General features: G+C 38.8%; 1 protein-coding gene and 2 pseudogenes across 2 annotated transcripts in view; 1 reads left to right on the top strand and 2 right to left on the bottom strand.

Moving 5' to 3' along the window:
• Positions 1-26,735, top strand: part of SLC16A10 (solute carrier family 16 member 10) — a 167,131-nt gene that overhangs the window by 54,875 nt on the left and 85,521 nt on the right. The window lies entirely within an intron of this gene.
• Positions 359-11,223, bottom strand: LOC119539589 (annotated as a pseudogene).
• Positions 21,260-23,981, bottom strand: LOC119539235 (annotated as a pseudogene).

Below are 26,735 nucleotides of genomic sequence, written 5' to 3'. Positions count from 1 at the left end.
CTCAATTCTCCACAGACCGAACCTAGACAGGTGTTACAACTTACTGAATTTGCACCACTTTTATAGCAGTGAAGACACCTGTGGCTTAAATTTCTTAAAACTGTTTTTCCATCCTAGTTACTTTTTCCATGCTCTTCCTCAAACAAGCTGACCCACGGAAGAACTCTTTCCCCCTCCTTACTTCAAATGTTTGCCATTTTCCTTTTGCTCTTGTCTTCCTTTGATTTTCTCACCAAATTGAGACTTTGGGAGGAAATATGCAGCAGCACATGAGGAAATATAGTCCTTTTAAAAACAATCTTAATTTAAAAAAAAATCAAATTTCCTCAACAATTATAAGATGCAGTGATATCTCTTTTCTTCCCCGGAATGGACTTGGCAGTATCACTAGGCTAGACTTTTCTGGGACTGAAATGACATGCAAGGACAGCGTGACCCGGTTTAAGTCAGCGCCGCAGAAGTGCTGAGCCAATCTCCGGCCGGCCTGCTCGAGTCAGCGCTCGTCCTTGAGGTTATCACTGCCCAAGAACTCTGTGGCTTCAAGCTCCACGCTGGACAGACACCACCTCCTCAGCGCCTTATGGCAGTCCTAATCCAGGGTGGTGGCGGAGACTGGTTAGGGGTACTTGGGGTAGACGAGGAAGCATGTGGGTTTGCGTGGGGCTCAAGGCGCACTTCGGCCTTGTAGTTGCGCCGCATGCAGTTGGGGTTGAGGGTGACCTTCTGGCTGCAGGAGGCCACTGCCAGGTCCGGGGACAGGTTGACGCCGTCGATGAAGTGCTGCTCTGAGTCGTACTTGACCGAGGAAGTGTACCTTACTTCCATCGCTAGTCAGGGGTCAAACTCAACTCCTTCACCAAAGGACAGGGGCATAGTCGTGGCAAGCAGCCGGAGGCAGGGCTGGGGAGAGATGCTGGTTTCGGGGCCGCCGGGGTCGCCGCCACGTCGGGCTCCAGCGCTCTGAGTGCTGGCGCTCGCTCCTCGCCGCTGCCACTCCTGGCCGAATCTGGGCTGCCCAGGATGCCGTCGCCCTTCTTTTTGTGTCCACAAGTTCGGACACAACCTGCAGGCTCTGCCGGCCCACCACGGATGTGCGCGTGGCAGCGCCGGGGTACTCGGTGGCCGGTGGGGAGCGACGGGCGCAAAGGGCGCAGACGCAGGCTCTTTAGACCCGCCTGCAGGGTCTGAAGAGCTCGTCAGTTCTCTTTAAGCCTCTGGAGCAGAAATCGGCAAATATTTTCCTGAAGGTCCATATAGTAAATATTTTAGTGCGGGCCATACGGTCTCTGTTGCAATTATTCAGCTCTGCTGCTGTAAAATAGACAATTGTCAGTGAATGGATGTGTTTGCGTTTGGGAAAACTATGGAACACTTACATTTGAATTTTTTATAATTTTCATGTGTTTTAAAATAGCCTTTGGATTCCCACTCCCAACCATTTAAAAATGTAAAAACCATTTTTAGCTCACAGGCTGTACAAAAAGTGGCAGTAGGCCAGATTAGGCCAGGCAGCCATAGTTTGCTGACCCCTGCTCTATAACTGCTCTGTCCAGTAAAATATAATGCAAGCCATGTATGAATCAAGATCTTCTAGTAGCCATGTTTGAAAAGTTAACAGAAACAGGTGAAATTAATTTTATTTATTTTTATTTTTAATTCATTTTTATTGAGATATGTTTACATACCATAAAGTCATACAATGCATACATTCAGTTGATAACAGTACCATTATATAGTTGTGCATTCATCACCAAAATTGATTTTTGAACATTTTCATTACCACACACACAAAAATAATAATAAAAATTAAAGTGAAAAAGAACAATTAAAGTAAAAAGAACACTGGGTACCTTTTTTTTTTTGCCCCCATTTTTCTACTCATCCATCCATAGACTGGGCAAAGGGGAGTGTGATCCATATGGCTTTGCCAATCACATTGTCACCCCTCATAAGCTACATTTTTATACAATCGTCTTCAAGATTCAAGGGTTCTGAGTTGTAGTTTGATAGTTTCAGGTGTTTACTGCTAGCTATTCCAATTCATCAGAACCTAAAAAGGGTTATCTATATTGTGCATAAGAGTGCCCACCAGAGTGACCTCTTGGCTCCTTTTGAATTCTCTTAGCCACTGAAACTTATTTCATTTCCTTTCACATCCTTCTTTTGGTCAAGATGATGTTCTCCATCCCACAATGCTGGGTCTAGATTCCTCCCTGGGTGTCAGATCCCACGTAGGGGGGAGGAAATTAATTTTTTTTTTTAATCAATAACTCTTTTTATTTTATACCAAGAGGACATGAATACTTTTTAAAAAAAAATTGTAATTAAGATTTGCTTTTTGAAAACCTTGAAATTTTTATGATTTGCTTTATTGTTTCAATAGCTTAAAATAGCATTACATTGTTATGCCAATATCTTTGTCATCCACTTTTTTTTTTTTTAAGTTCAGTTTTACTGAAATATATTCACATACCATACAATCATCCATGGTATACAATCAACTGTTCGCAGTATGATCATATAGTTATGCGTTCATCACCACAATCTATTTCTGAATATTTTCCTTACATGAGAAAGAATCAGAATAAGAATAAAAAATAAAAGTGAAAAAAGAATACCCGAACCATCCCCCCCATCCCACCCTATTTGTCATTTAGTTTTTATCCCAATTTTTCTACTCATTCATCCATACACCAGATAAAGGGGGTGTGATCCACAAGGTTTTCACAATCACACTGTCACCCTTTGTAATCTACATTATTATATTATCGTCTTCAGGAGTCCAGACTGCTGGGTTGGAGTTTGGTAGTTTCAGGTATTTACTTCTATTCCAGTACATTAAAACCTAAGAGGTGTTATCTATATAGTGCCTAAGAATGTCCACCAGAGTGACCTCTCCACTCCATTTGAAATCTCTCAGCCACTGAAACTATTTCGTCTCATTTTGCATCCCCCTTTTGGGAGGAAATTAATTTTAATACCATATTTTATTTAACCCACTATATCTCAATCTTAGCATTTCAACATGTAATCACACACACACACACAGAATTCCTAATGAGATATTTTGAAATCATTAAAAGTCTTTGACATTTACAGCATGTCTCAATTCAGATGCTTGATACTTGTATCTAGATTTCATAAATTTATAGTTGAAAAACCTAGAATCACATACACAAATTGTTCCAAACATACTTAAAGTTGTCCACTAACTGACTTGCTTAAATTTATTTTCCAGGTGCTCAGTAATCATCTGTGGCTGGTGGCTAATCTGTTTTGTAGCACAGCTCTATAACATTCTATTATATGGATGTCCCATAATTTATTTAATCAGTCCCTATTGATGGACACATAGGGTGGTTTCCAACCCTTTGCTTTACAGACATTGTTGTAATATTCTAATATGTTGATCAATTTGTAGGTACATTCTTAAAAGTGAAAGTTCTGGGTCAAAGGGTATGAATATTTTGTTCACACTTGTAAAAACTTTTAAATTTAGAAATAAAATTTCAAAAATGAGTATAAAGAATACACATAAACCATTTGCCACCTCTTGTTAATATTTTACCATTTATAATTTGTACTTTCACATATACACACACATGTTCATAGATATGCACACATATATATTTTCTACATGAAAAAATATATTAAAGATATATGAAAAAAATTTTCTGAACCATTTAAGAATAAGTTATATACATTATGGTCCCTTTTTCCTAAATACTCAATTGAGTATTACCTGAAAATAAGGATTTTTTTAATACAACCACAGTAAGTTATCAACTTCAATAAATTGAATATGGATTCAATACATTTATCTAATATACCCTCTATTTTCCAATTTCATCATTTGAACCCTTTATGTTAGCTGTATTTCTAATTTTGATAAAAATTGCCTTACTATCTCCATAGACGTTTTACCACCTTACATTCCCAAGAGTAATGCATGAAAATGCATGATTCGACACCAACAACACAGTGTGTGAATGCTTTTTGACAGTCTGTTAGAGAGAATAGTATTTCATTATAGCTTACATTTCTCTTATTATGGATAAGGGTGAGGATATGCTTGCATGTATAAAGAATTGCTTATTTGTATTTCTTTTTTGTGAACTGTCGGAATACCTTGTTTTTCTACTAGGAAGTTGGCCTATTTAATTGATTCATAAAGTACCTCATTTATTAAGAAACTCAGCTCTTTGCCGTTTATATGAGTTGCAGATATTTTTCCTAGTTTGTCATTTGCTTTTTGACCTTGTCTCTGGTGGTGGTGTTCATTTGCATTTGGGGCATTTTGAAACCATGATATATTGGTAGGACGATTTGTGAATATTTTGTATTTTATTTAGATTTCATAAACAAATCCACAGACGTGCTTAGGGTATCAGTAAAGCAATGTAAGCACAAAAGAGGTAAGTTTTCACCTCTTCGTACAAAAGGGGTAAGTAAACCAAATGAAACAAGACATTTATTTTGGACTTAAATACTTGCTACCAGTCCCACTGTTCCATGGCTCACACAAAAAAAGAACAGTTATGGCAATGGGAAGTTTGGAACCTGAATGACAATGGACGAGAGCCCTGTAACATAACTAGTTTGGTAGCCATGGTACTGGTAGGATTTCTTGTCTTCATTTTTATGACTTTGAATGTCTTCCTTCAAGTATCTTATGTATTCAAACTCATGATTTCTATGATAAAAGAATTTCTTTTGAACATGATTATGTGCAGTTTTTAACTATGAAGTTGGTTTAAACCATTATAGAAATTAATTTAAAATGTTTAATAGAAATGTAAAAAATGTGGTTGTGACCGTATTGCTTGCATCCATTTCTACAAAAACCGATTTGAACGTCTTCACATTGCAGAATGACACAGTTCGTACAAAAATGGGCCCCCAAACCACAGGGCCTTGTTATAGTTAATAAATGGCAGTTTTACCTTCTTGTTACTTACTGTTTTAGAGACTTAATTTAGTTTATGGAGTAGTTTAGATTTCAATAACTCTGTAATGCTTTACAGTTTCAAAATATGCCTCTCTATAGTAAGAAGAGTTTCTACATGACATTAATTTCATACCTCAAGTGGAAGTAAAGTAAAATGCCAGTTGAAATCTGTTATTGTGTCCCAATCTAGAATTACTTTTAAAACAAACAGACATAGAGAATTTGGGTTTGTATTTTATAGTATTAGATTTATCAGACATAAAATCATTCTTTAAAATTGCTATAAACATTTCTAAACACTGACAAATTCTGTAAGTTATCTTATCATGAACTGGTAAGAAATAATTCATAGACCAGCTCCCCTCATGAGCCATTTTTTGAGTTGCATTGGTCTGTTTGACCTATGCTTCATGTAAGAAGCAATTGATTGTGTTATATATTCTAAAACCACCTGGCAATAAACATTCCAAATATACTTTGTATAAATAGATAAATAAATAAAACAGAAATATTTGACAATAACACTTTATATATTTTTTTCCATTAGGGAAATAAATTTCCTACTTGCCTCATATTCACACATGGACATTTTTTTTTTTTTCTATCCATCTATAATTTTTTTTTTTAATTCAGTTTTATTGAAATATATTCACAAACCATACAGTCATCCATGGTATACAATCAACTGTTCACAGTATGATCATATAGTTATGCGTTCATCACCACAATCTATTTCTGAACATTTTCCTTACATCAGAAAGAATCAGAATAAGAATAAAAAATAAAAGTGAAAAGAGAATACCCAAACCATCCCCCCATCCCACCCTATTTGTCATTTAGTTTTTACTCCCATTTTTCTACTGATTTTTTTTCAATTTTTTAACTTTGTTTATCAAAAAATTAAAAACAAACAGGCAAACAACAACCAAAAAAACCCCACAACATTTCAAACAAAGCAATGGATTAAGGAAAACAAATAACCTAAAATAACTACTTTGCTTCCAATACACACATGGACATTTAAAAAAGTATCTCCCACAAAATAAACTCTACTTTGGAGTGGTTCCATTTACACCAAAAGTGCTGAAGAATAAAAATAACTCTGACACCTTAAGATAGATATCTTCAAATCAGTTCTTAAAAAAAAAAAAAAAAAATTACATTAATGCCTTTGCAGTTATTAAGTCAACCCTAATAGTTTTTCAAATAATAATAATCAGCACTTTGACATGATGCTCATCCCCCTTTTAAAAGGCTACCAAATAATCCCCAGTACCCATTGGCATTTGGTGTCAGCATCTTGAAATTCTTAGTAATTTTATCTTTGATCTTTTGTAAGTGTAGTCTGATATGACAGTGGAGCCTGTGTTAGGGCTTGGAGCCTTGGCTACTGCATGGTCTCACCTTCCCACCTCCCCAGGATAGTTCTCAGTAGCCCGTTCCCTGTCCTCTGGCACTCCAGACCTTTCCCTTTTCCTTGCTTCTGCCCCTTCTCCACTGCTGCTTTCCAGTTGGAATGGCAACTGGGTCACTCAGGTGTTGGGGAGAGGCTGTGTTCTGCTGTTGCTCTCCTCCTCCAGCTGGTGCACAAGTCCTGCTGTGTCATGGGGAGTGATGGTGCCCATCCCCATCCCAGGCTGGCAGAACCCTGGCCCATTGGTAGGCAACTGACCAGTGGCTGTGTCTCTGTGGGGCAGTCTCTAGCTCATCTCGTCTCCAGTACCTAGCGTGTCCTTGCACAGAGGTTTAAAGACCCCTGGATATCACTCATTCACCATGGGTTGGGGCTGTGGCCCATAGATGGTGGGCCTGTGGGCAGGGGAGATGGCTGGCTCAACTTCCCCACAGCCTTGGTCTGGTAGATGGCTGGAGGGGGAAACCTGGCAGCAATCAGGCCTGACAATACACTTGGTGGTGGTAGTGGGGCCCAGGCCCATGTGAGGGTCTGCACCTGCCCCAGGAATATTCTTCTGCTCCAAGGAGTACTCTTTGTGCTGTTTCCATACCTGGGAACACCCTGTCTCCTTCTTTCCAACCTTCCTGAGTCTGGCTTGAATTTGTTTTTTCTGCCTGGCTTGAGGCACTCTCTGAGGACCAGCTTTGAAATACAAATTGTATTAATTTTAGTGGTTCTGTGTACAGTTAAATGCTCTTATGTTTGCTTTTAAAACTGGAATTGCACAGCATAAAGATGAATGGTAAAATTCATGCTAATAATTTAACATTTTACTTTTCTTTACCGTGACTCTGAACAGTGTTAGTGGCTTCGGAACTGATCTATTTCATATAGAAGGATGAGCTCTCTTCATAAGTTGGATCATATAAATGTGCATAAAATCTGACGTGTTAAAGTAGACCCATGTATCTCAGTCAGGAGAGTAATCCAACTGAATCCAGTATATTCCTACTTATATATAAGTCTGTATTGCCAGAGGGAGCCCATGGGTTTTTTGATCACGGCTTGCCCTTATTCTTGTTTGTGAGTTCCCCAGTCTTGATAGAGATGACCTTCATTCGTTCATTCATTTGCTCATTCATTCCCCTCACTCATAGCCTCCTGTGTCTTGCTCTTGTGTGCCCTGAGTATTGATTCTAGTTTGCTTCTTGGCATTCCTTGGAAACCCACTTTAGCTTCATAAACAAAGAGGATATGCTTTGTGATTTTTCTTTTCACTTTTTATTTTGAAAAGCTTCCAAACTAACAAGACAGTTACAAAAATAATCCAGATCTCATAGAGAGAACTCCAACATATGCCTATCCCCACAGATAGCCAGATCTACCAATTTTAATATTTTCCCCATTTGCTGTATTCTTCTATCCATTCATTTGTTCATCCACCTGTTGTTTCACCTATCTGTGTGTCTATCAATCCATTTTCTGACCACTTAAATGTAAGTTGTACACATCACTCTCCTTGAACGTGTAATACTGCCATGTACCTTTCCTAAGAATGGGGATATTCACTTAGGTATCCACTTTTAGTACAGTTATTAAGTTCAAGAAATTTAACATTGATAATAGAGTTTGCAGTCCACATTCCAGTTTTATATATCACAATAATGTCCCTACAGCCTTTTCTCCTCCCATGCTGGATCCCATCCAGCATCATGTATTGCATTTAATTGTCATTGTCTCTGTAGTTGCTTTTTCTTTTTTCTTTTCTTTTCTTTTCTTTTCTTTTTTGTTGTGGGAACATATATAGAGCATAAACTTTTCCCATCTCAACCACTCCCAAGCATAATATTCAATAGGCTTAATCACCTTCACAATATTGTGGTATCCTCACCACCTTCCATTACTAAAACGTTTCTCTCTCTAAACAGAAACACTACACCCATTTTACATTAACTCCCCTTTCCCCCTGACCCCCCATCAATAGCAACATGTACTCTAATTTCTGTCTTTATGAACTTGTATGTTCTCTGATATTTTCTTTGTACTTACCATGGGGCTTAAATTTAAGATCCTAAATCTGTAAAAATCTTGTTAGCTTTCATACCAACTTAACTCCAATAGTATACACAAATTATGTTCCTGTACTCCTCTGTCCCCTCACCTTTATGTAGTTCTTGTCACAAATTACATGTTTACACATTATGAATCTACAACCACTGATTGATCAGTATATTTTACGCTTTGCCTTTTAGATTCTGTAGGAAGTAAAATGTGGAGCTACAAACCAAAAATACAATAGTACTGGCATTTATATTTAACTGTGTTGTTACCCTCACTGGAGATCTTTATTTTTTCACGTGGATTTAAACTATTGTTAGTGTCCTTTCCCTTCAACCTGCAGAACTTTCTTTAGCATCTCTTATAGGGCCATTCTAGTGGTGAAGAACTCCCTCAGCTTTTATTTATCTGGGAATGTCTTAATCTCTTCCTCATTTTTGAAAGACAGTTTTTCTGGATGTAGAATTCTTGGTTGGCAGTTTTTTTGCTTTCAGCCCTTTAAATATGCCATTCCACTGCCTTTTTGCCTCCATGGTTTCTGATGAGAAAATCAGTACCTAATCCTATTGAGGCTCCTCAGTACATGAATTGCTTCTTTCTTGTGACTTTCAGAATTCTCTCTTTATCTTTGGCATTTGATAGTTTCATTTTAATATGCTGTGGCATGGGTCTATTTGGGTTTATCCTGTGTGGAGTCCATTGAGCATATTGGATGTGCATATTCATGTCTTTTGTTAAATTGGGGAGGCTTTCAGCCATTATTTCTGTGAATATTCTCTATGTCCCTTTCTCTATTTCTTCTGCTTTGGGGACTCCCACAGTTCATACATTGGTATGCTTGATGGTGTCCCATGGGTTCCTCAGGCTCTGCTCAATTTTCTTCATTCTTTTTTCTTTCTGCTCCTCAGACTGGATGATTACAATGGTTTTATCTTCAGGTTCATTGATTCTTTCTTTTGCCAGCTCCAATCTACTGTTGAACCCTTCTCAGGAATTTTTAATTTCTATTACTCTGGTCTTCAGCTGTTTCGTCCCCTTTCATATCGTGTTCCTGATTTCCTTCAGCTCATTGTTCATGTTTTCCTTCAGCTCTTTAAGCATATTTAGGACTACATTTTTAAAGTCTTATTATGTCCCAGGTCTGGTCCTCCTCACTGATGGTTTCTGATGCTGTAATCCTCTCCTTTGCCTGGGCCATTGCTTCCTGTTTCTTTGTGTGTTTTGTAAAGTTTTGTTGCAGTCTTGGCATTTTGCTGTTTTAATGTGTTATCACTGAAATTTAGACTCTGGGGTGTCTGTCCTTGCTTTCAGCTAGTGTTATAACAGAGCGTTGCCTGAATGTGAGGCGCTAACAATAACAACAAAAAAGAACGAAAAAAAAGACAAACCTTTCGCAGTATTGGCACATTGGCCTGTGTGAATCCTTTCCTTCATGGCTTATCCATACAGTGAGTTTAGAGAATAGCTCCAGGCCAAAGCAGAGGGGCAGCCCTGATGCTTTCTGGGCATACATCTTATCTTAGCTTTGGTATACATGTAGTCCTAGGAATTCCTATGTTTACTGATACAAACATGTTCCCTCTTCCTTAGGAAACAGTTTCCTTGCAGTCCCAGGCACTGCACTGTATATCCGAGAGCCAGAAATCCCTTACTGCAGGCAGCACATCTTGGCTGCTCTCCCACAGCATTCTGTAGGAGAGTTCTATAGCTGCCTTCTACATGCAGGGCAAGTTCTGGGGTGACAAGTCCCTCAGGTCTCCACAAGACGGACTGGCCAGATATGCATGCTCCTAGTACTTGCAAGAGGGTTACTTTGTTCCCTCTGGAACTAGGACCAGGGATCCACACTGGGAGCTAGGGCCAGCTGTGTGCTGAGCTGGGGAGGGGTGGAGGGAGGGGCCAGCCAGGATACCAGGAGATCTTACTGCTTTAAAGTAGCCGTTTTCTTGATTCAGTGCTTACCCTGTTACTGCAGTCCTTTAACTGTTCTCTGTGGTTTCTCTGGTGCTTTGATAAAGATGTTTCTGCCAGTTCTTCCTGGTTGTTCAGAGCTTCTGTGGGGTGATGGAGCCCTGAAGCTTTTCACTTGGACATCTTGATTGGGGCAGGACTCTGCTTTGGGATTTTAAAGATGGATACCAATGTGCCAGTGATCAGAAAGGAGTTCAGATTCTGGCTGGACTAGGTCACTGATTTTCCAGACAAGAGGACCTTCAGTGCTTGTTGGACTGCCTACCCACTGATCAGAACTCTTTTCTCTGTAGTGGGCTGACTACAGAAGAGTCCTGGCCTTTTATAACACTGTGCTTTTTAAAGTTTCCAGGGTCAGAGCTGAGCCCCTTCAGGAGCAGCTCTTTCATCCAGACTTAGCACCTGGTTTAGATAAAGGTTCTTGTTACCACATTGTTATCAAGTTCTTATCAAGCTCAGCACAGCTCCTGCTTCCTGTTTCCCCAGAGGGAGCTGGTGGGCTCTGTTTTAGGTTGTTTTGCATGGTTGGCAGGTTACCCGTCTCCTGGGAGCAGGGATCAGTCCTGGGAGAGGGTTGCCAAGATAATCACTAGACACCTTCTGATTTCTGCTGTTGGTGTTTTATTTGCTACCAATACTTCGTCACTACTGAGAATCAATCCATTTGGAAAATAAACATTGCTTCACATGTTCACAGTGTAATATTTTTACACTTGCCTTTCACTCACATGTTGCATATTAACTTTCCTTCTGAAAGGATCAGCGTGATCTTGGAGTCCAGCGTGGTCTGGATCTTATTACTCCCCACAAATGTTTTTATCATCAGGTGCTTCTTCGGATTCTGGCTCATTCCTCCCACCTGTCACCATCATATCGGGTTGATCTCTCTGCCTGGTGCCACTATAACTCTACTTTTTGAAGTTTTATTTCTTCTCCTCACTTACTCTTGCCTTCCTTGTCAAACACAATTCTTTCATGGGCAACTATGCCTGATAATCCCAATTTAAATGCCATAGACTAAGCTGTTTTCCTACTTGCAGGGATGTCTCTTCAGATTACTACAGGGTAAAAGAATCCTTTCCCTTTCAGCCCCTTACTGTTTACTGGATCAATTATTTATTTACTTGTGTAATTCATGTTCATGCTCAGGTACACACTCTATACTGTGGCTCCCTCTGGAAAAGGGTCTGTGTCTGGTACCGGCCTCTTCCTTAGCAGCATCTAATTAGGACTAAATCAGGGGGAGACCTCCCACTGAGACCCTCTGCTACCTCAGTTATTTGGTTCACTGCTTGATCCCTAGAGCCAGGAGGAGAGAGTAATCTTTGACTGTTGTATTCCAATAGACTAATTACCAGTAACAGTTCCTAAATATTCTCATCTATGTTCTGGGGACAATATGAGACTGAATTTCCTTGACAAAGATGGTTCTCCTGGGGAACTATTTGTTTTGAGTGTTTGTCCTCCTTCATACTAATCTGTGTGTTAGTTGCTCAAAGGGTTTTTCTAACCTAAATGCCTTCCTGAAAGAGGTGCTGATATCCATAAGAAAAAGAGTGGTAGAAAAAAAGGTAACCATCAGGGAGACACTGGCTTAAATTCCTGCTTAAAAAAATCTCCTAGAAGTCCCAGAGTTGGGGGTCAGTACTGGATCAGAAAGAGCAGAAAACCAGCCAGTCAGATGTGGGAAAGGGGCCATGGGTCCTAGTGCACTATCCCAGGGGCTGTTGAGAGGCCACACGAAGAGCAAACCAAACCCTGAGGTCTTAGAGAAGGTTTCTGAGTCAGGAAGATACTGTTATGAGATGTAGGATGGAGGGGTTCTTGATCAGCAGTGGGCTTTTTAGTTGCCAAGAAGTAAGCCTTGGGGGATGGGGTTGGCCATAGAAATACAGAGGACCCTACACTTTAAACTCCTGTGAATTTAGGACCTTTTATCTGCTTATTCAGAATCAAATTATTTGGGGTGGTTTGTGGCCGAGAATTAGAATTAAAAGTTCATTTCCCCAATAGAGTGCTATTCTTTAAAATTTTGTTCTGACTTTGATTATTGAGTGGGAATGGGTGAGAGTAATATTTTTTTTTATAAACGCAGTTTTATTGAAATATATTCACACACCATATAATCCATCCGAAGCATACAATCAGTCACTCACATTATCATCATATAGTTGTGCATTCATCACCACAGTCAATTTTTGGAACATTTTCATTACTCCAAAAAAAAATAAAATAAATTAAAAACAATAAAAAAGAAAAAGGACACCCAAAACATCCCATACCTCTTATCCTCCCCTATTATTTATATATATTTTTTGTGTTTATTTTATTACTCATGTACCCATAACTGGATCCAGGGAGTGTCAGTCACAAGGTTTTCACAATCACACAGTCACACAATAAAAAGCTATGTAGTTATACAATCATCATCAAGAATCAAGGCTACTGGATTTCAGTTCAACATTTTCAGGTATTTCCTTCTAGCTATTCTAATATATAGAAACTTAAAGGAATACCTATATAATGCAAAAAATAACCTCCAGAATGACCTCTCTACTCTATTTGAAATCTCTTAGCTACTGGAACATTTTTTTTTTTTTTTTTCTTTTTTCCCATTTCTTTTCACATTTTTGGTCAAGAAGGCATTGTCAATCCCACACTGCCAGGGCCAGGCTCATCCCTGGGAGTCATGTCTCACGTTGCCAGGGAGACTTACACCCCTGGGAGTCATGTCCCATGTAGAGGGGAAGATGGTGAGTTAATTTGCAGAGTTGGCTGAGAGAGAGAGGCCACATCTGAGCAACAAAAGAGGTTCTCTGGGGGTGATTCTTAGGCATAGTTATAATTAGGCTTATCTTTGCCATTGGAGAGAGTAGTTTCATAAGGGCAAGCCTCTAGATTGAGGGTTTGGCTTATTAAATTCGGATCCCCTATTGCTTAACCGAGTATCAGTAATTCCACAGGTGGGGAAGTTTAATAGTTCCACATTTCTCTCCAGCCTCTCAGGGGACTTTGCAAATACTTTTTTTATTTTCTGCCCAAAATATACTGGGATGTATTGGGGTATTACATTACTCTCTATAGAATAACAAGATTTCACTCCCTATTCTAGGTTCCATGTAATTATGTTGTTTAAATAAACTGACCAGACAAGTTAAATTAGATAGTGTGCTACAGAACATATACATTTTTTAAAATGAAATAATCCTCTCTTTCTTTGGTCTCACACAGAAGTTGAAGTTTTAAAATATAGTCAATATCATCCTTTACCCTGTATTCTAATTCATCTTAGTCCTAACCAAGTCCACTTCATTTATATCTCTAACTGTAGTCTCATCTCTTTTTCAGCTTCTTTAACAGTTGCTGTTTGGAGTAATGCTGACTTTCAGAGCTGCAGTACGTTAACGCTGAGTCTCAGGTGTCACACAGATACCCAGATATCCAGGGAACTACCAGGTTGTACCCAAAGAGCTTGACATCTCAGAATATAGAAATAACAGTTAAAACTCAGGAATAGATAGACTGCTGTAAGAGTTTACAATCTAGGAACCTTTACAGTAAGCCTTATTGAACATTCTTTACTCCTTAATTGTCAATTGCCCAATCTCTGCCCCCGATCTATCCCCTGATGCTATGCTCTCAAATTTAATTTGCAGTGTTTGCTCATTATAGTTACTTTATATTAGTGAAGACTTACAATATTTGTCCTTTCATTTCTGGCTTATTACACTCAACATAATGTCCTCCAGGTTCATTCATCTAGTTGCAAGAGTAATAATTTTTAGTGTTATCTTTATCTGATGTAAAAAAATATATATCTGAAAACATCAATAGAAAATGTTCTTTATAGATTTTCTATAGGAAAGACAAATGTTTATAAACTCTGCTTATCAACTATTTGTTCTTCCTACCTCTGCAATTTCATCCATTAATAACTGTCAGAGTTCAAGTTCAGTTCATTGCACAGCCTTTGGAAATTTTCCTCACTGTTAATTAAGTAAGACTTTGAATCATAAGTGCTGATGACTAAATAGCACAATCTTTGAGGATAGTTATAGTTTAACCATAGTAGTGTTGTAACTCAGGTAAAATATGAATAGAAAAGTATTTTCTTAAAATAAATAATGTTAATTTATTAACAGTTTATTTTTACACTGAATTATTCTTTATTTTTGTTTCTGAATTCCTCAGTTAAATCTAAACAGATCATGAAATCTGCAGAGACTTATTTTAATCCAAGGATCTTTTTCCTTCTATAACTAACCACACTTAGGCTCACATTATCAACTTTAAAAGCAGTATTATCATTAAATTAGATATAATTGATTAGTTCATCTCCAGGGCTAATGGGAGAAGTTTGTGGTAAATCTGGGTAGAAGTGAAGTCTGCATTGGTAAATGTACATGGGCCCAGGGTAGTTATCATTCACCTCCTGTAAAGTTTCTGGAAAAGGATGATCTGGAAAAGCAGGACACATTTTCAGAAAGATGTTATGATTAAGACTCATTGAAAACTCCATCTGACTTGATGAGTCCACCAAAAAATCTATTCTATCCATGTCTCATCAAATGCCATCGTAATCCTTTCCCTTCTATTAGGTTTTTTCTAGACAGTCTGGATAATGGAGTAATTTCTTATTTATTTCTGTGGTTAAATACATATGTCATACAACTCCCTTCATTTCTCATGGTATGTCACATTTGTTTCCTTGAATATCAATAAGAAGTTATATTTATATGGTATATTTGCTATTAATATTGCTGTCATTTGCCATACAAAAATGTAAAGTCTGTTTACTGCTTTACACTTTCTGGTGTATTTTTACATAGATAACACCCTTAATCCTAATGTGGTCAACAGATATGGAAACTGAGGCTCAGATTGACTAGAACAAACAGCAGGTGCCTGAAAGACCTCGGATGTAACCGTCATCTTTGGACTCCAACCTCCATATTTCTTCAATTTCTCTCACAGAATGTTTCTATATACTGATTTATAATATAAAGTCTTAGAGAAGACAGGCGTGGCAGTTAGTAATTTGAATCAGCAGTGGCTTTGTTCAAACCTAGGCACATGCATATTTTATGGTATATGTTCATATGTATGTAATATTTGTCATAAATGTCAGAACTGTGAGCACTATCACTTTACTTTTAGATTTATAGTTGAGAACCTCTTACTATTTTAATGGGAATTATCTTAAAGTCCACGAAGAAGAGAGAGTAAGATTTTGAAGGCTGTTCAAAACAATGTTCCAGATAGGGTACTATCTCTGTTTTTTTCCATGTGATGAATGAGCCACTAGCAGGCTGACCTCTGGTTGTGAAGGTGAAGCTGACTTAATCAGGAGTAGTTTCTTGGTATTTACGGGTCCTCTTTTTGATGCTAATCCTTTGGTTAGTTTCTTCCTGTGCTTCATGTTTATGCAGTTGCATCCGATAGATAGGTGGACAGAACATGCATCTACTTATTTTGAAGTTAAGTCCGGGAGTGTCAGATTCATGCTGCTACTGACAGTTGTGCCAGAGATGAAGTCTGAGATTAAAGAATTTTATTGCTTACCACATTTCTTTTTTGACCTAGTTAGGTTCATGTTAGACAGTCCATGACGATTTTAGGGTGTTGTAATACATCTGCATAGCACTTTGTACATTTCAATCTGTTTTTACATCTTTGCATTCACAGGAAGCTTAAGTCAAGTGAGAAGACATAGTTATTCCCGTATTACAGATGAAGAAATCTGAGTTGGAGGTAGTACAGCACTGTGGTTATATAAGTTCTCAAATCAGACAAAATACTGGCTCTACCAATTCCTAGCTGAGTGACCTTGCAAGCAACTTAACCTCTCTAAGCCTTGGTTTTCTTTTTTCTTTCTTTCATTCAACAAATATTGAGTGCCTATAATGTGTCCTACACTCCATTATGCTCCAGGGATATGCAAATAAACAAAGCAAACAACAAGAAAATATTTATTCTTTCTTGAAGCTCACACACTAGTGAGAGAGAGTACCGACAAGATTCAGGGAAGCTATATGAAATATAGATGATAATTCCAGGTAATGATGAATGCTAGGAAGAAAATAAAGGTCAAATAGTGGCATAGTGACATTGGTGGAAACTGAAGTTGCTTTGGATGCTTTTCAAGAAAGTTCTCTGAGAATGTGGCATTAGAACCGAGTCCAGGAGGATATGAAGGAGCAAGGGCAGGGAAATATAGGCTGAGGGAACCCCAAAGGCAAAGATCTTAAAGCAGGAAAAGGCTTGACACGTCAAATAAAATCTCTAGGGCTGTAGGGCTGGAGAGTGAGGGAATCAGGTAGGTAGGCCAAGTCAAGGCAGGATCAGGAAAAAATAAGAAAACAGGCTAATAGCGACTCAGGATAAGTGAACGGTGTCAAGATTTCCAAACCTTTAATCTGGTATAGAACAGAAAGTTTTGTGTGGTGATTAATAGTTGATGCTAAATAAGCTCAGGAGGGGTGCTAGGACAACAGAGAGTGAAAATTCATCATCCCATTCTAAAAAGACCTCTAGAAGAGGTTTAGGTAGTTAAAATTATTGAGTGATCAGTACAAGCTAGGGGTAGTGTTTGTGGGAAAATTAGAGTACTTTGAGTCTTTCTTGAGAAATTTATAACTGCATGGAAAAAAACAGAATACACTGCTTGAGACGGAATCAAGGACTGATAGAAAACAATGTAATTAAGTGCAGGTTAACATGAGACAAATTATATCTCAAATGCAGAGAAGAAATTCAGAAACAAGTGAGATTACTCAAGAAAAGAGAGACTGAATTTATTTGGAGTTTTCAAGAAAATCTTAGAGGAAAGATTAGCTTGTGGGATGCTTAAAAATGTGAAAAAGCAAGGTATTATGGATGGAGGGAAGGGAGTATGCAAGGTGTGAAAATGATTATTGTTTTGGTTATCTATTGCTCAAAATGTAGTGGTTTAAAAAAATAGCGTAGTCTGTCATGGTTCTTTTTATTGACTGGGTTCTGCCGGGTGGTTTTTGCTTAGGGTCTCATGCAGTGGCTGACCCTCTACTGGGCTGCTCATCCAAAGTGGCGGTTGATACTGGCTGTTGGCCTTAGAGCTCTCAACTAGAGTGCCTTCAGGTGGTCTCTCCATGTGTCTTGGGCTTCTCATAGCAACACTTAGTTTGCAAGAGGGAATGTCTCACAAATGAGCACCTCTTTCAAGACTTCCAATATTCTCATCCCACTATGGCACCAGGCTCAGACTGGAGGCCCAAAATCTTGTCATTTAAATCAGGTCCAGGTACAAATGTGTTGTGGTTTCTCTGGTCCAGCACCCGCAAATGGTGCTCCTATGAATCTGATGACCTGCCCCCAGATATCCTGTAGAGGTCGGCTTCTGGTCTAGTCATAGAAATCTGTTAGTGCATCACCTGCCCTCTACATTTTTAGTCTCACTTCACCTTCCCATCAGATCCCCCATCAGAAGGTTCTCCTACTCTTCAAGCCTTGGGTTTCTAGAATGTAAACGAGGGACCTTGAAGGGTGGTTGGGGAATTCAAATAAGATAATGGGTAGAATGTGTTTAGAACAGTGGAAGGCATATGGTAATATAATAAGCACTCAATAAATATTAGTATTATCATCTTCAGAGGTTATTACTCAATTATTTAATGCAACAAAATTGAGAGCTCCCTCTACCTGCTGGTCTCTATGCAAGGCATCAGGGGCATACTGGTGAACAAGACAGATACGGTTCTTTCTCTAATGGAGTTTACATTTTAGTGGTAGAAATGATGAGTCAGTAAGAATTTTATATAGTGACAAGGACCTTGAAGAAAGTAAAATGAGACGGTGCTAGGAGAGGGACATGGTTAGTTGAGAAGTTCTGCTGGTTGGAAGAAGTGGCATTTGATCTGAGATCCGAGTGACCATAGCCATGTGAAGATCTGGGGGAAGAGCCTTCCAGAAGGAAGAACCGGGGGCACAGAGGCTGAGAGGCAGGATCCAGGGCGGCACGTTTGAAGAAAATAAGGTTGTCATCCAGTGTGGAGAGATGGAGGGGCAGTGTTGTAGAGCCTATGAGCTGTGGTAAAGAGCTTGGGTTGGTTTAAAGTGTGGGGTTTTGAGCAGGGGAGTGATGTGTCCTGTTTTGGACAGGCTTTAAACCCGGCACCATGTAGGAAACAAAGATAGAGAAGATTAAAGAATATAGAAGAAATGTTTCTTTTCCTCCAGTAGTTTAGCATCTTCTGTGTCATACAATCAGCACACGGCAGATCTACAGTTAGAATTAGTCCCTCTGAGTCACTGCAGGGTGTTCCTCCTGGTATACTCGGCTGCCTCCTAATCTGATAATGGCAGCTATTTATCCTCTACCGTCAAAAAGTCATCTCCGAAGTGACATTATAGTCCTTGTTATCTGTTGATGAATATCTGTTTGCTCTAATGGTCTAAAGGGGGATGGGGGTGGAGACAGAGGGGGGGAAAAGGGTAAAGAGGCTGTTTCTGAACCCTGGATACAAAATAGGGATTAGGAAGGAGGGAAAATGAAGGAAAAGCAAGACACTGTTAGGGATGCTCTTTAAACTGTGGCCCTTAATGTGGCATGGGTGAAGCAGCGTGGGCTGGGCCATGCGTTTCTGTGGTTCGCCACCCTGAATCCAAGCAGTGCAACCACAGATGCTGTCACCTTTCCTCTGTAGCCTGAGTCTGTTTGTTAGTAGCTGTTTTTCATCTCTACGTGGACTGAAAGGGACAGTGATGCCCTTGTACTTTCTTCTCAAAATAAGGTTCCAGGCTCTTGGAAGTTTGTTTCTTTAAATCATTTTGTCAGTTTATTGATAATAATTGATCTATTACCATTACAATAAATAATTATATGTAGTTATTATAGTAGCTAACATTTACTGAGTGCTTTTACCTGCATTATTTCACCAATCCTCATAACCCTCCATGGTAGCACTATCCTGTCCATTTTACTGCTGTCCATTTTACTGATGAGGAAAATGAGGCACAGAAAGGTCAATTAATTTGCTTGCAGTCACACAGCAGGTCTTTGAAGTCAGGATTCAAACCTAGGCTTAATTTTAGACTAGAGACTATGGTCTTAATTGCTTCTTCATACTTCTATATGTTTAATAGTTAGTTACTTAGTGGTCTGCTAAGGAGGAATGGGTGGTGCTCTTCTTTCTGAGAAGGGAGACTAGAAGACACTGGTTGGTTTTAAGAAGGATAGAAGGTAATTCCATAGCATCATACTGTAAGCCTTTCTATTCTGAAGAGTTCCACCTGTTTACCACCGAAAGTGAAATGTGTTAAAGAAGGCTATTTCTTTGAGGAGAGAACTAATACTTCTGTTTCTTCAAAAGAGGTTGCGTTGTCCCTTTAGAGAAGGGGACTTACCAGTGACAGATTGTGTTTAGTACCTCTTCAGTGTTTTTATATTGCACAAACAATATTAAAATAAGAATAAAAATTTGTAAGTCAAGAAAAGCTTTTGCCCCAACAAATTGTTTTTATTTTCCACATTTGCTTCCAGTTCTTGTGTTACTGTGTATATAATTTGTATGTAGTTATAATTATAGCATATCTACTCATTTTTCATTTAATGTTATATTTTAATGGGTTTTAGAGTTAAGCAGTAACTCCCTCCAATGAAAAGAAAAAAATTGGAATATGAGCAGGGTACAAGGCCTCAGTGGTTGGTTGGAGTGATGCCTACCAGCCAGCTTCCGTCAGTTTGGGAGCTGGCCTTGGAAGGAGCAGCTGTGTGTTTGGACCTTGGAAAGTCTTCATCTTTCCGGGCAGTCTGTCAGTCTTCCAAGAAAGCCAGGGGGTGGTGGAAATGGAAAAATACAGTGTTTTGGAACTGATGTGAAACTAACAAGCTGGTTGAGTTGAGTGTTAGAAAAGAGGAAATATAATCCCTTCCTGACATGGTACGTTGAGTGAAAGTGCATCATGGTTTATCAGAATGATCAATATTTTGCTCTTTTCAGTAGTTTTTATTTATTAGTTACTTGTTGGTTTTTTTTTTTTTTTTTTTCAAATTGATGTAATTATTTAATGACATGGGAAAATACACATTAAGAAATATGTTGGTTATTACAAAGTAATGGGTAGAGGGTAACTTCAGGTTAAAAAAAAGGTTGAAAGTATCAGTATGCCTAGAAAAAACTGTACAGTTAAATACCCAAATATCAACAGTATTCAGTTCTGTTCAATGATTAAATATTTGCCCTTTTGCTTTTGTATCTTCTTTGAAACATGATTATTTCTGAAATAAACAAACAAAACAAGCCACTGGAGGGAAAGTTATTAAAAGCCAGGACCTGGGAGCCCAGCAGCCCGTGTCTGATCCCCAGGAAGACAGGGCCAGGCCCGGCACCCGTGGTCAAGCCCAGATGCGGCACACTGCTCTCTTCTCTTCCTGTTGGAATGCTATGTGTAAGACTGTGTGCCCTACACCTGTCGCTCTCAGTGTACTTGTTTCATAGGACTCTATGAACGTAACCTGGCATAATAGCAAAATGACGCTAGCAACTTTTGGTTTTGAACTGCTACAAAATAGAACTACCACAGGACATAAAACTCACCAGAAATCAAGTACTCTTACAACAGAAAATCCACCTGACTAAACCACTGACTTTGCTGGTTTTTGCTGACCTTCCTTCATTTTTAACATTCATTGCCAATCTATTTTTGTTTCATGGATTCTGGAAAGAGGTAATTTTTCTCACAAAGACACTACCATGAATGTTTGCAGAGCAATGACTATTTCATGGCTTTGCTACGAGTCTACTGATACGCAATCTTGCTGTTTAAATACTCCACAAAGTCAAAAGTACCATAATCCAAACTAGCTTGAAATTAACAAATTTGAATGTTAATTTCAAATTACTGTTTTTTAAAAAAGGGTCTTGGCAAAGTTACCAAATATAGAACAATACAATACACCTATATTGGTATAAAAGAGGCTCAAAAGGCCATATTTTCTCCCCCGTTGTAAAGACTGCAAGGAGTGCTTTATTCAAATAGCAGCCAGTATATAAAAATGGATACCACCTTTAACCTAAAGTGTTTCCAAGTTATTTCCCAAAGCTCTCTGCCTTTTTATACTGCAGCATTTCCAGAAAGGATCAAGAACTGCTGTGAAAGTCCAAAGAAACAACCAAAACCAAAAAATAAACCAAGACTATCTTCTGCATTACCACCACCTCCCCAGTACACCCTCTCTCACCTACCTTTTCCAGTGAGTTAGTATAGACATCTTTGCATAAAAATTTTTAGGCACCAGGAAAGAAAGGTACAGAAAAAATTCTATTAACAACAATGATGTGAAATTTGGGGAAAAAAAGATTTTAAATTAAAATACTGTATCATTACAACAAAGACTAAAATTTCCCTTGCTTTGCCCTTGGGAAATCAAGAAAAACTGAACTGTTTTCTGCCCAAAAAAAAAGAGATTTGCTGGAAATAAAGAGTGCTCAGTACTTGCAACTGAAGTTAATTAATACTCATATTAGATCAGTACACATCATGGAAGTAAGTTCATTTGCTAGAGCAAGGGAAAATACTCCATTTAAGGACAAAGTTATTCAGGATGAAAGGAAGGTGTGTCTTCAGTGAGAGAACTGCCTTCTGTCAGATGATTTCTTGCTAATGTTTTTGAAGATTTTGGACTTCTCAATTTTCTTGGCTTTCTGGTAGCCGAATCCGCCACCTCCTCCTCTCTTTTTCCGTTTGTCGTCGTTGCTGTTCACATTCAGATCAACAAAAGGAGGCACCTTGAAACCGAAAGACAGAGCAACCTGAGGCAAATTTAAGTTATTGACGTTATAGATTTGTTTCAGAGAATGGGAATCATATGCTCGAATGTATGACTTATATGCTTCCTGGGCTGACTTATGAAGGAAGTAGTTCTTTTCAATCAATTTCTCAAGCTGAGAGTGGATGTCAGAAATTTTGGACCAAGAAAACTCAAACTCACTTAATGGAACCTTGGACTGCTTCAAATAACGAAGGAAACCCAATTCCTCTGGGCGCAAAATGAGCAAGGCATGTCCTCTTCCATTTAGGCCTCTGGCCGTTCTACCCACACGATGAATATATTCCTTAGGGTCATCTGGAGGGTCATACTGAACAATCCAGTCAACTTCAGGAATATCCAGCCCTCGAGCTGCCACATCTGTACACAACAGTGTCCCTGAATCTGCATTGCAAAACTGGAAGAAGGTGGTCGTCCGCTTATTTTGCTTCTGCTTTCCATGAATGGCCAAGACAGGCAAATCGATGTAGTTCAGCAACTCGTAGTGGTATTTCACAGACTTACAGGATGAAAAGAATACCATCATTTTCTTCTTTCGGTTCTTCTTAAGGAATGTAAAGAGCAGAAGGAATCTCTTTTCAGAGGGACAAACAACATATCCCTGCTCAAGCCCATCCACTGTTGCATTAGTTTTATCATCATCAACACCAACATACAATGGCTCCTTTTTCAAAGAAATTCTTGCCAGGTCTTCAACTTTTCGAGTTTGTGTGGCAGAAAAGAGCATGGTCTGTCTGCGTACTGGCAGAAGTTTAATAATTTGCTTTAATTCCTCTTCAAACCCAACATCCAAGATACGATCAGCCTCATCAATAACAAGACACTGTAGGTTTTTATACATAAACCCTGGGGTATTCTGCATATGGTCCAGGAGTCGACCTGGCGTGGCCACGATGATGTTGATCCCATTAACAAGTTTCTGTGCTTCAGCGGATCTGTTACTGCCCCCCATTATCAACCCATATGTGTGGACGTGGTGGGTCATTAGCTCCTTAAGCACACCAAACGTCTGCATGGCCAGCTCCCTAGTAGGTGAGAGAATAAGGACTCCTGTTCCATTCCTGGGCATGAATTTTAACTTAACAATGAGTTCAACAGCAGGGATGAGAAATGCCAGGGTTTTGCCACTGCCTGTCTTCGCAGCTGCTAGAAGATCTCTGCCTTCCAGAAGTGGTCTGACACTTATGTTGAATTTCAGTCATGTTCGTAAAGCCCATTTCTTTTATCGCCCTTAGAGTGTTTTCATTGACGAGGTTAGTTAGGGATGCAAATGAAGTATCCTCAAAAGCTCCTGTCAGTCCCAGGGGCAACGTGGGCACTTCATTGTTATTGTCATCATCATCTGGCTGCTTCACGTTATTTTCTGTTTCTTCAGGAGCTCCAGCACCTTCTTCTTCAGACTCCGCTTTATCTTCGGTTTTTGCTTTTTTTGCATCAGGCCCAGCATTTTCTACAATTTTTCTCTTCTTCTTTTTCTTTTTTGATTCTGAATTGGGTGACTGTGTTGCTGCTTCACCATTGGTTAATACAGTAGACTTCTTTGGGGATTTTTTAACTTTAATGTTTTTTACAGTTTCATTAGCCATGTCTCCATTTTGGGCTTCTGACAAGCCCACATTCATAGACTGTTTTAGGGACTTTTTAACTTTTCCAGCTTCCACAATTTCTTCAGACACATCTCCATTTTGGGTCTCTGATAGGCTCACATCTGAGGCCCCCTGTAGCTTTAGGTTTCGCTGCCGCAACTTTAGGTTCCGTTTGTCGATCTTTCTGCGCAGAAGTTTCATCGGTAGGTGAGACATGATGTCGCTGGGGGGCCTTCACCGCAGCGGTGCAGCAGGATTCCGGCACATTCCACTTGTTGGTTTTTAAAACCAGTTTTATCAGAGTGAAAGAACAAAAGTATTTGACAAATTCTATTTTAGTGATAAGCTGTTATTTTCTATTCTATACTTAAGTCAAAGAAGTTTTCAAGTTTCAAATTTGTAAAAATATAGACTAGCATGTTATATTCAAAGGCCTTCATGATCTAATGCCAGCCACCCTTAGGATGGAATCCCATATTCAGGATTTTACTGAGAGGTTCCCCCACCAACTTGCTGTTTTTCTCTTGAGCCTCTAGATGCAGAAGCAACAGGAAAAAGGAGTAATCCTGTTAAACTTGCTGTATGGAGAAGGTCTGAGACAATTGATATAGGTCAGGGGTCCTTTTTTCTCCTCCATAAAATAAGTAAAATTCAAAGTATTTTTTATTTTGGCTTTGGCTCATTGGATTCTATATGATTGAGGTCATCTTATACAGCAAATCCTTGGGAAAAGAATTTACGTAAACTAGAATTCCAAAATCAGGTTTTATATTAAGTTCAGGCCATCACACTTCTTTAAATTAAGGAAGCCTACTGGAATATTTAATTACAAAACATAGTCGTTATATCAAAACGTGTTTGAATTCTCTAAAACTTTTTTTTTCTATTTTTAGCATAACAAAAATGAGAGACAAATGTAAGCCTTGTGGCATATATAGGTCAAGGGGAATGTGTTCCAAATGAAATGCCACCACAGTGAGATTTCCAGAGAGAAGGTTTTACTGTTAAGTTCACTTATATGCTATCTTCTCTGCTACAGGACTTGTTTTTTTGTCTTCTAGAGACAGTCTTCAGTAAACCTGTTTGCTGACACGTTGCTACTTCCTTTGTGTTTACAAAGCAAGTGCTTAGAGGCCTCTCTCCCCAAGCTGTTCCTTTTTTGGGGAGCCCTGATTGAGTAACATGTTGTTCTCTCCACACTGGACATCCTGTTTTGGTGCATAGAGCTACCTTGTGGCTTGGTAGGCACTACCTCTGCCTTCAGGAGGCAGCAGCGCTAGCCAGTCAGAAAGGCCACTGGCTGTTGGCCCTGATGCTGCTTACTAGATACTCCTGTTCCTGCAGGTGCAGAGCCATGTGGGTGGGTCATATCTCAATTGAAACAACCTAATTAAAAGGTCCAATCTGCAATAGGTCTGTACCCACGGGAATGGATTAAAAGAACATGGCCTTTTTTGGGATACATAACAGCTTCAAACTACCACACCATCCTATTATTAACATCTTGTATTAGTGTTGTATGTTTTCTATAATTTGTACTATTGTACATTCTTACATTTGTGCTATTAACTACAGTCATTGTCCACAACTCAGTTCACTGTGTTCTACAGTCCTATGTTTTATCCGCTAAATTTCCTTCTTGTAATGTATATGACCCAAAACTTCCCTGTTCAACCACATTCACATATATAATTCAGTGCTGTTAATTACATTCACAATGTTGTGCTACCATCACCACCATCCATTTCCAAAACTTTGCAATCCACCTAAATAGAAAATCTATACAAATTAAGCTTTAACTCCCCATTTGCTACACCAACCCAGCCCCTGGTAACCTGTTTTCTAGATCCTAACTCTATAAGTTTGCTTGTTATAATTAGTTCATATAAGTGAGATTATACAATATTTGTTCTTTCATGTCTGCCTCATTTCACTTAACTTAATGTCCTCAAGGCCTATGCATGTTGTCACATGTATCAGGACTTCATTCCTTCTTACTGCTACATAATATTCCATTGTATGTATGTACCACATTTTGTTTATCCACTTATCTGTTGATGCACTCTTGTATTGTTTCCATCTTTTGGCAATTGTGAATAATACTGCTATGAACATCAGTGTTCAAATGTCTGTTGGTGTCCCTGCTTTCAGATCTCCTGGGTATGTACTGAGTAGCGGAATTGCAGGGTTGCAGGGCAACTCAAAATTTAGTTTTCTGAGGAACTGCCGAACTGTCTTCCACAGAGGCTGTACCATTTTACATTCCCACCAATAATGAATAAGTGCTCCTATTTCTCCACATTCTCTCCAACATTGGTAGTTTCCTGTTTGTTTAAGAGTGGCCATTCTTATAGGTGTGAGATGATATCTCATTGTGGTTTTGATTTGCATTTCCCTAATAGCTAATGCAGATGAACACCTTTTAATGTGCTTTTTAGCCATTTGTATTTCCTCTCTGGAAAAATATTCATATCTTTTGCCCATTTTATATAATTGAGTTGTTTATCCTTTTATTGTTGAGTTGTAGGATTTCTTTATATATACAGGATATCAAACCCTTATCAGTTATATGGTTACCTAATATTCTCTCCCACTGAGTTGGCTGCCTCTTCACTTTTTGACAGTCCTTTGAAGCATAGAAGTGTTCAATCTTGAGGAGTTCCCATTTATCCATTTTTTCTTTTATTACTTGCACTTTGGGTGTAAGGTCTAAGAAGCTACCTCCTATCACTAGGATTTTTCCCTATATTTTCTTCTAGGAGTTTTATGATACTGGCTCTTAAATTTAGGTCTTTTATCCATTTTGAGTTGATTTTTATATAGGATGTGAGGTAGGGGTCCTTTTTCATTCTTTTGGATATGATATCCAGTTCTCCCAGCTCCAATTATTGAAGAGACTATGCTGTCCCAGTTCAGTGGATTTGGGAGTCTTGTAAAAAATCAATTGACCCTGAGGGTCGATTTCTGAAC

The sequence above is a fragment of the Choloepus didactylus genome, chromosome 7 (genome assembly GCF_015220235.1).
Source record: "Choloepus didactylus isolate mChoDid1 chromosome 7, mChoDid1.pri, whole genome shotgun sequence".
Taxonomy (NCBI): domain Eukaryota; kingdom Metazoa; phylum Chordata; class Mammalia; order Pilosa; family Megalonychidae; genus Choloepus; species Choloepus didactylus.
The sequence above is the reverse complement of the archived record's forward strand: the minus strand, read 5'-3'. Positions and strand labels throughout refer to the sequence as shown.